The sequence below is a fragment of the Typopeltis vanoorti genome, chromosome 6, assembly GCF_054136105.1.
Source record: "Typopeltis vanoorti isolate ZY-2024b chromosome 6, IOZ_Tvanoo_1.0, whole genome shotgun sequence".
Classification (NCBI taxonomy): Eukaryota; Metazoa; Arthropoda; class Arachnida; order Uropygi; family Thelyphonidae; genus Typopeltis; species Typopeltis vanoorti.
The window spans coordinates 59958668-59969386 of NC_143554.1; the positions used below are offsets into that span (position 1 = coordinate 59958668).

The 10719-nt window shown below is 37.8% G+C and overlaps 1 non-coding gene across 1 annotated transcript; it reads left to right on the forward strand.

Moving 5' to 3' along the window:
* Positions 1–9515: 9515 nt before the first annotated feature.
* TRNAC-GCA (transfer RNA cysteine (anticodon GCA)) lies at positions 9516–9587 on the forward strand. The gene has a single exon. It is a non-coding gene; the product is annotated as a tRNA-Cys (tRNA).
* The last annotated feature ends 1132 nt before the right edge of the window (positions 9588–10719 follow it).

Sequence of the window (10719 nt, forward strand, 5' to 3'; positions counted from 1 at the left end):
CAAAAGAATTGTCAGTACCCTTGACCATTTTGCTTAATTTGAGTCTCGGGTCTGGATTAGTCTCGAGTGGGGGGTGGAAAGAGGGGGAAAATAGTTCCACTGCATAAAGGAGGTTCCAAGACTGCTGCTGTAAATTACCGACCGATTAGCATATCAGGAATCGTTGTCAAGGTCTTGGAGAAAATAGTCAAGAGGAAAATACAGGATTGGTATTTTCCTCTTTAACTCGTAACTTGCTCACATTTTATAACAGTGAGGGCTGAACTGGATAAGGGTAATGGGTTTACAGTTATTCTATTGGACCTTGCCAAGGCCTTTGACAGGATACCACAAGGAACTCTAATCAGTAAACTGGAGCAGATGAGGATGGATATAGGGCTGGTGAGATGGATAGGAGGGTGGTTGATGGAGAGATACCAGAGAATGGTTTATTCAGGAGTTGAGTCCAAAAGATGACTTGTGGCTAGTGGTGTGCCGCAGGGTTCTATTCTTTGACCACTACTTTTCAATTTGTTCATCAATGATATAGGAAAGGATCTGAGAGGAAGTGTTCACTTGTTTGCTGATGATGCAAAGTTGGGTAGAGCAATTGTGAATTCACAGGATGTCAAAATTTTGCAGGATGATTCGGATAGATTGGAGGACTGGGTTAGGGGAAATAGGTGTCAATTTAATGTGGCAAAGTGTAAGGTTATGCATTTTGGGATGAAAAGATTAGCAGCAGTATATCACATCGGTGGAACCGTACTCCAGGAGATTGATGAGGCCAGGGATTTGGGAGTGTTGGTGGATAGGGAATTGAAGTTTAGGGGACACATTGCAAAAGTGGCTAAATCAGCTCATCAAATCACTTCGCTTCTGAAAAATACTTTACCAAGCAGAGACAAACAAGTTATTGTTCCACTATATCGAGCCTTGATAAGACCCCATCTAGACTACTGTGCCCAGATATGGGCTCCAGGGTTTCTTCTTGATGGGGAGGAGGTGGAGAGGATCCAGAGACGAGTGACCAAGATGATAGCAGGTCTGTGGAATGAACCTTATGAGAACAGGTTGAAGATTTGTGGGTTGCAAAAATTGGTCGATAGGCGGGAAAGGAGTGATATGACTGAGACATTCAAATTACTGAAGGGTTTCTAAAAAATTAATCCAGAAGATATTTTTGAGAATAGGACTGGTTGTGGGAGGACTAGGGGCCATACATGGAAGCAGGGTAAGAATGTGGTTAGGAGGGGTTTCAGAGCTAGGTTTTTTACTTGGAGAGTGGTGAATAAGTGGAATAAGCTTCCAGAGTCTGTTGTGGGTGCTATGACCGTGAATGAGTTCAAGGCGAGGAATGATAGATACTGCGTGAATGTCGAGTAGTTGTTCTTGACATGATGTTAGGGCTTCCCTCAATGAGTCTGTTGACTCCTTGGAGTTGCCCGGAATAATAATAATAATAAAAAATCGCTATAACACTATCGCAAAATGGTTATCCTCGAAACATCATCAACAAATTTCTATACAAAGATAACCAACAAGAAAGAACAGTTTCCCAGCAAATTTCAACAGCAGTCATCCCCTTTATGGGCTCAATTTCCACCAAAATTGCGAGACTGTTAAAGGCCCATAACATTAGGGTTGTATTTAAACAACTACGAGCATCAGACAGGTTCTAAGATCTCCTAAAGACAGTGCTCCATTTTATAAATATCCAGGTGTGTATAATATTCCATGCACGTGCGGTCTTTCCTACATTGGACAAACTTCGAGAAGCCTGGAAATAAGACAGGGCATAGAGCTGTTATTCCAGTCTATGCCCTACGTAGACGAAGATTACAGACATCGATTATTTAAAGAAGCAGCAGTAGGGCTACATACAGACAGCAACCTAAACAGAAATCAAGGGGCCATACTGAACGATACTTGGAAAAATCTAATTAATTCCTTCAGTTCAACAGAACTACAGTACACAAATAATCATATTACGCGTTTGCATGTAATGCGTGTTCATGACACTGAGTAGAAATGTCTCGCGAGTGTGTTACCTTAGCTACCTAACAGGTACTAACGTTATTTTGTATTCTTAAACCTTTTTTTGCATTTATAATTTTTTTATACTGTGCAAGCCTTGAAAAACTAGCGAAACCTGTAGCAATATTGTACGAACATACGTACAAATTAAAATTCTAAAAAAAAAAAAAAAAAATCACCTAACGCCTTTTATTCCCTGATAGGGAGTAAGCGAGGCCTTTATACCCTAACTAGCTTTTGGAGACTGAGTGGGCAGTTCAATCTCCACCGGTAGCCAATCAGAGATAGCTGGCCGTTTTCTATCACTAATTATAGCAGCCACCGATGAAGAGGCTGGCAAACAAGTGCTGTCATTTCTTGGACCTAACCCTAACAAGATAGGTCAGTCTGAAATAATGTGGATACTACGGTCAATTTTCTTGTGTTTACGGCACGAAAAACTCGAGTTTCCGGGAGGAAAAATCTGCTTGCCCGTGTCAGAGATCGACTAACTCGGGAACCGGTCGAAGGTAGGCTTAGAAGAAAGTTCCTCCAGTCAGCGACTAGACTAGAACCTAGGTCTAACTTCGAGTAGCCAAGCGCAGAGGACACAAGCGTCACTTCCACTGAGCTACACAGGCCACATGAAAATCTATGGTCAGTTTAACAATAAGTCTTATATTTTATTATTATTATTATGTACTCTATGTTTGTACTAAACAAAAAATACGATATGTGTGAATTGTACATATTGTACTTACTCTGTTTGATCCTATTTTGTCAAACTGTGAAAAAATATGTAAACTTTAACATGCAGTCATATTTTCTTGTTTAATAGTGAGCTGCAATGGTAAATTATTATTGTGGTATTATTATTACGAATAATACATGAATTATCCTGTTATATCAATTGCACATTACGCATATTATAATATTAATTAAAATCTTTTCTTTAGTCACATGAAAGAAAATCTATTATTATTACTTAAATTTTATATTATATATATGTACGGTATTTTTCGGACCATAAGACACACCTTTTTACATAGAAAAATCGACTGAAAATTGGGGTGCGTCTATGGCCCGTAGGTAACACATTAAAATACGAATCTTTTACACTGTACCGAAGCTCAATTATTGGTGCAATATTTTAATAAAATTAGTATGTATGCCACTGAAGGTAGGTACCTAAGTTATCTCGCTGCATGTGGGTGAATCACCGATTTAGAGCGTCAATAGTCATTAGTGTGTAAACATATGCGCTTTTGTACGGTTCATATGAATTATTTTTTATAAGTCGTTAAAATTTTTATCTTAAAATTAGAAAAAATGAGTGTAAAACAAAAAAGACTTTTCATATAACATGAGTTATAAATTAAATGTGATAAATTATGCAAAACAATATGGAAAGAGAGCAGCAGAAAGACATTTTAGTCCACCACCAACAGAAAAAATGCTTCGTGAATGGAAAAAACAAGAGGAACAATTAAAACTACTATGTAAACACAAGAAAACATTCCGTTCACACCTAGAAAAATGGCCAGAATTAGAAGAACAAATGAAAAATTGGGTAACAAATCATCGAAACATGGGAATATCTGTTTCTATGAAAATTATAATTTTTGGAGTGAAACGATGGGCAACTGCTAATGGAATTTTAGATTTTACCGGATCACCGTCTTGGTGCTTTAGATTTATGAAAAGACACGGGTTATGCATGCGTACAAAAACCACTCTAGCCCAATAAATGCCGGCTGACTATGAAGCTAAAATTATAGAATTCCATAGATTTGTCGTATCAGCGAGAAGGAAATTTAACTTTGAGCTTAATCAAATTGCGAACATGGTTGAAGTGCCTCTAACTTTTGATGTTCCTTCAAATCGGACAGTAGATTCAAAAGGCACCAAATCAATAGTGATCAAAACAACAGGTCACGAAAAAACTCATTACACTGTCGTTTTAGCTTGTTGTGCGGACGGAACAAAATTACCCATGTTTAATCTTCAAGAGAAAAAACGTTACCGAGAAATGAAATTCCTCGTGGCATTATTATTCACGTTCAAGATAAAGGCTGGATGGACGAAACAGGATTGAAATTATGGATACAAAAGATATGGGCTAAACGTCCAGGTGCGTTGTTTAAAAAGCCCGCGATGTTAGTGTGGGATCCATTCAGAGCGTATAAAATAGAATCAACCAAGAAGCTTCTAAAAGAAATGAATACAGAATTCGCTGTCATTCCTGGAGGTCTTACAAGTCAATTACAACCCTTGGATGGATCCATTAATAAACCATTCAAAAATTTTATGCGGGAAGAGTGGAACAAATGGATGGCAAAGCCAAATCACGATGTTACAGCAACAGGACGTATGAAACGGCCAACAATTTCAGAAGTATGTACCTAGGTGAAAAATTCATGGGAAGCTGTGAAAGAAGAGACGATTATAAAGTCATTTAAGAAATGCGGGATAAGTAATGCGATGGGTGGTACCGAAGATGACGCAGTTTTTGAAGGAAGTGACAACAATAGTTCAGACGAAAGTAATACGAACGGTACATTAACGAGACGAGTGATAGTACCGAGAATGAAGATGAACTGAATATTGCTAATACAAATGATTGAATATTGCTAATACAAATAATAAATAAAAATTAAGTAAGAATTTGTAAATATCTTTATATAATAAAATATATTTTTCTAAAAATCGACTCATAAATTTGGGATGCGTCTTATCGTCCGAAAAATACGGTAATTTATTTGAGACATTATAAAGTGTTTGAAGAAATTAGAAAAAAAAGTATTATTATTATTATTTCTATATTAAATTAACAACGTTCACAGTAAAGAGTAACAATAAACAGCATAACGAACATAGGCGGATCAAGCGGGCGGATCCCCGAGCTATGTGAAAAAATTAAAAGAGATCTATAAATACGATACAGATATTATGCATTTTGATGACGAATTGGAATTTTCTACTATTTTTAAAAGAAGATAAAGACAAATTTAATACTGCCACACAAGTATACCAGGATGCAAGAGAAATGTCAACTTTTCCAAATGTAGATTTTAGTGCTCCTTAAATTTTACCACCAAAGGTCCCCATCCGGCTTAATCCGCTCCTGATAATGAAATATTTGAAATCTGATATATGAATACAATTCGGGGGCTTATCAAGAGGCCTAAGAATCGAATAGATCTAGTAAAATATGAGATATCTCTAAAAGTGCCGTTTTCTGGAGTTGAGAACGCTGCTAAAGCCATTGCTAAGTTAAGCAGTTATCAACTTTCTCCTCAACATCCTTCAAATATTGAAAATGGAGTTCTTCATTTTTCAAACCTGATCTTTTTGCCATTGCTTTCTCCTTGTACTGCTTTATTGAATCTACTACAATCACTAGTTCATTTATTAAATTTTGTTTAATGTACTACATTTGTTTGGAATCTTCAGTTAGCATATTTTCGGTGCTTTCCTTGATGTAATCATTCAATGCTTGCTTTTCTTTTTCTGCTGTTTGCTTGATTTGTAAAGGACCACTTCCTCCAATTTCCTGCCTATGTATAACCGATCCACATCACTTCGTGGGTGTAAGCATGATTTACTATCATTAATTTTCCGTGTTTTATGATCAAGGTACCAAATCGATTTGTATCCAGACAACAATCCCTGTTGGTTATCTGATTACAGGGATGGCCCATGCAATGATTGCTGTTACAGCATTCCCTCTAATTGGTTTAGATCTTTTCTAACTCTTTTCAGTTTTCAGACTGTTTTCTTTTTGACTTCTGAACTCAAAATGTAGTCTGCCTCAAGAATTACTAGGTATTTGTAGGATTCACTCTGGGAGTAGCTTTTAATTTTCCTTCTATCTGTAAATGTGATTCCTTTACTGCCTGTTATTTTCCTTCGAAACTATGAAACGTGCTCTCCATTTATCATGTCCAAATTCCATGTTCCATGCAGCTATCTTTACTAAAGACTCGCACTCTATCGAGCAATGACTCGATTTCTCTGGGTGATTTTCCATATAGCTTAAGATCATCTGTATACACCGGGTTAGCTTTTCATTAGGAACACCCACCGAGTAACGCGTTGACCCACCTCTCTGAGCAATCATGGCTTGCAGACACCTAGGAAAATATTCCGCAAGGTGTCGAACATCACCTATGCATAACTGAACCCGTGTCCGGTGCAGCAACCCCATCAATTCACGCTCATTCAGTGGAGAAGGAGCAGCAGTTATCACACCCTGTTCTAGCATATCCCGCACGTGTTCAATTCGGTTACAGTCAAGGGAGTTTGAAGGGTAAGGCAATGCGGCGAATTCATTGTCGTGTTCCTCCAACCACTCAGCAGTTGTACGAGCCCGATGACAAGGTGCGTTGTCCTGTTGAAAGATGGCACTGTGTTCGGGATAGACCTCCTGCAGATATGCATGAGATGGTCAGTTAACAGCTCCTGGTAGCGTTGATCATTCAGTATTTGTAAAATGATAACCAAGGGACCTAGGGTGTGCCAGGAAAGAAATTCCCCAGACCATAACACTACCTCCACTGGCCTGTTGAACTCCAACTGTGCAACTATGGGATATGCCTTCATGCTGTTTATGCGAAATATGAATCCGGCCATCAGCAGGAAATGGGACTCATCATTCCAGACGACCTTCTTCCATCTGGCGAGGAACTATTGCCGACGTTCCATGACCCATGCAAGGCTTTCTTTGCGATGCTTGGCCATCATCATGGGTACCCTTGTTGGTCTCCAGCTGTGGAACCCAAGGTGAAGCAAGGTACGGCGCATGGTGTATGTGGATATGGATCCAACTGCCCTCCCCCCCATTGTACTGGTGGGTGAGCTGTGTTGCACTTCGTTGCTGAGACACCAGTCGTGATATTCGACGCTTACTTCTAGGATCAACCACATGCGGCTGACCAATGACCAATTCTGCTGGATGTCTATTCATGGTTAATCCAGTCCTGGTATGGGAGCAACCATCATGCGCGGCTGCTTCCTAAATACTGGCACCTATCCTCTGGGCCCTAACTATCTACCCATAGTCAAATTGGCTTACATCGTCACGTTTCCTCCATTACTAGCAAACGTTCACTGATTATGTACAGATGATAAGTGTGCCTATTTGTAGTAGCAGCATGCGACGTTCGTAACCCTTGGTACTTCGTTATCGCGCCGAATATGTAAATCGGAGGGGGGGGAAGTATTCCAAATGCAAAACTAACTCAGTGTATAACAGATGTAACATTTCCCTAACACTGATTCCTCTAACATTAACGTTAGAGGAATTAATGCTAGCATGAACATTACATGTGATAGTGAGCAGTGGCGCACTCAAGATTTAATCTCGTCGGAGGGGGGGGGGTCGAGTTGAGTACACGGTTTGAGAATACACACAGGATACGACCCATAACTGAGCATCTGCAGTGATCGTCAATACATGATACCCGTGATCTCCTTTGGCCTGGCTCGGGCAAACGAAATAACGCTCGGTCCGCCCGGGCACCACTTCGTTTGTCTTGCGTTCACAGTGGCCGTGATTCCCAAGAGGTATAGGATATTCCCACCTTATGTGACCGCTAATTCATAAGTAGTATAGAAATAGAAGACACAACACAACATAAATAAAAAATGAATTTTAATTAGGAAAAGATATTTGGAAATTTTTCTATTGTTTTTTTCCTTTTTCTTTGGGGTGTGGGAAGGCCCCCCCTGAGTGCGCCACTGACAATGAGTTATTTTGGAAAAATTCCTCTCTTGATATTCACTCCAGGGAGTATTCTAAGTGGTCAGGTCTGTTGTTAGGAATTTTCTGATGTTTTTATTCATTCCAAAAATTTCTAGACATTTTGTAATCCAAGTATGCGAGAAGGAGACAAATGCTTTCCGATAATCAATCCATGCCAAAGTATGCTTTTCGCTTTTTGGAAATAATTTGTTAATTAATAACTAGTATTTTTGTTTGTCTGGAGGGTCTACAACACCCTTTTGTTCAATAGGCAGAAGTTGATAAATATTGACTAATCGAAGTTGCTAGAAGTCCAGTGAATAACTTAAATGCTTTTCGCAGGCGGTAATTACTTGAAAAAAACTCCTTTTTCTAAATCCACTTTTAAATGGAGTCTGTTTGCAATAAGTTGTTAAATTGTTGAGTCAAACTAGCATGACTACTGGCCAAGTGTTTAAGCCAGAATCCACGTAATAAATTATCATTTATTACATTAACATTCCTGGAGTTAAACTTATAGAAGGCGAGACGGTTTATGCTATTAACAATTACATACATATACTGCAAACAAATTGCAAACATCACTATGCTGTTAACATCACTACGCATACAGACAAATCGGCCCTTCAGAACACACGCAATTTACAGACAAAATACACTAGCTGTGGTGGTGGTAATGGCCAGTAGATGGCGCTGATGTTAATGATTGATTGTAGAGGTTTGGTAAGTGGTGAAGACGGAGAGTTGCACAATAGGTGTCCTCCCGCGATGAGTCTTCGGCCTCCTTTGGAGATGTCACGAATAATAATAATAATATAGCGATGACTAATGAGGTTAATTATTATTATCATTATTATTCGTGAAATCTCCAAGGAGTCCGCAGACTCATCGCCGGAGAACACCTACTGTACAACTCTCCGTCTCACTACTACACAGAACCTTACTGGTAGTGACGGTGTTGTTACCACTAGTACTACACGAATATCTCTGTGGAGTCTGTACTCATCCTCACTTCAATCCCGGGTGCCCCCTGCACACTAAATACTTAATTTTATTTAGTTCAAAATTTTTCTTTCCTCATGTAAGTTTAGTATTACAATTATTTCGTTCTGTGATTTTAAATAATAGACTTTATGAACATTCCAATGAACATTTCACTAAGCCTATCATTCTTCGCTTTGAACTTATTCACCTACACAGCATTCACAACTGACTCTGGCAACCCATTCTACTTAATCACTCCATGTAAAGATTCTAGTCGTCATGCCGTTGCTAGTCACACCTTTACTTAATTTAAAGATACCCTTAGTTATACCTTCATAATATGGATAATACGGATTAAACTTAGCTGCCATACTGTTGTTTGATTCAGGAGAAATATTTATTTTTCCAGATATTTAGAGTTTTCTAAGTATTGTATTGATATAAACACTCTCTTTATAAGTCTATGGTATATTGTTTAAATAGATTGGGATCAGTGTCGTGTAGTGCAACTATAAGTACAATCACAGATACTAGCCATTTGTATTCAATTTTATCATATAAAAAAAAAAAAACGATTAAAAAAAAAGGATAGCAGGGAATTTGTTTTTTGAAGGATGGGTTCGATCGTTCGTACTTAATTGAACTGAATGAGGAATGCCAATACATCAAAACTGCGAAAAAGAAAACATCACAACACAAAACAGAAACAATAAGCAATAATAAATTACTTTACGTATATTTTTAAAAAACAATTAGACGTTAATAACACTAAAGAGAATGAAATTTGATTGTGGGGGGTATAGCTCAGTGGTAGAGCATTCGACTGCAGATCGAGAGGTCCCCGGTTCAATCCCGGGTGCCCCCTGCACACTAAATACTTAATTTTATTTAGTTCAAAATTTTTCTTTCCTCATGTAAGTTTAGTATTACAATTATTTCGTTCTGTGATTTTAAATAATAGACTTTATTTAGTGTTCGCTCTTCGAATCTAAAAATATTCGTTAATTATATTATTTAAAAAAATACCCTTCCCTTCAATGAAAGCAGTTTTCCTTTTACAAAGCATTTTCTCCTCTACATGGATTAAAAAGAAGAAGAAAAAAACAGTAGCTGTAGAAAGTTTTCTTTAACAAAACAGTAGCTTTCAAATAACTGATGGCAATATATATATATATATACATACATACACGCGCGCGCACGCACACACACACATGTATATTAAAAATAATGTATAAAAGATTTTGTCAACGAATAAATAACACTATCCCTTTGTGAAGAAGTTTTAGGTAAACTAAAAAAAAGCAATAATTCATAATCCTGGGTTGTTCTCTCCGCTTCCAAACATTTCTCTTTTGGGTATCGAATCATCAGTCTGAAATCCCGCAATTGTTCAGAATTGTGGCCATGAAAAAAAAATGCTCAATAGAGGGCGCTACCGTGCAGAAATTAGACGAACAAGCTATCAAAAGCGAAAGCTTGAGTCTCCATTTATATCACGAAGTAGGAACTATTTTATGTTTTTGTAGCGGAAAAACATGTTAAATTTTGCCTCGTTTTAAACATTCTTAAAATTAAGCATGTTATATTCTTATATAATCAAGCACTCATTCTGGAACCCAAGGTAATCTATTTATGCTATGAACAATTGATAATTGCACTTTTATTAGATTACCTGAGATTTACACATTTCTTGGCTGACGTTACTAGGTCAAAATCAACGAAAAACCACGTTACAGCATTTATCGCTAACAGTTCGACTTCAGTATGCAAGCCAGAAAGTATATTTCATGTAACACTAAGCAACTGCCAAAAAGACAGCCGCTGGACACGTGATTCCTTTTTTGCGCATGATTTCTGCAGAATTTTCCAGTAACGAACAGATAGACCTGGAAAATTCATCTGTGTTGATGAATTACTTTCACTGTATTCCTCGCGTGAATCTTCTTATTAATGAGCTTTTCTTCAAAAATAGTTTCAATAATTTTTGAATAGTACAG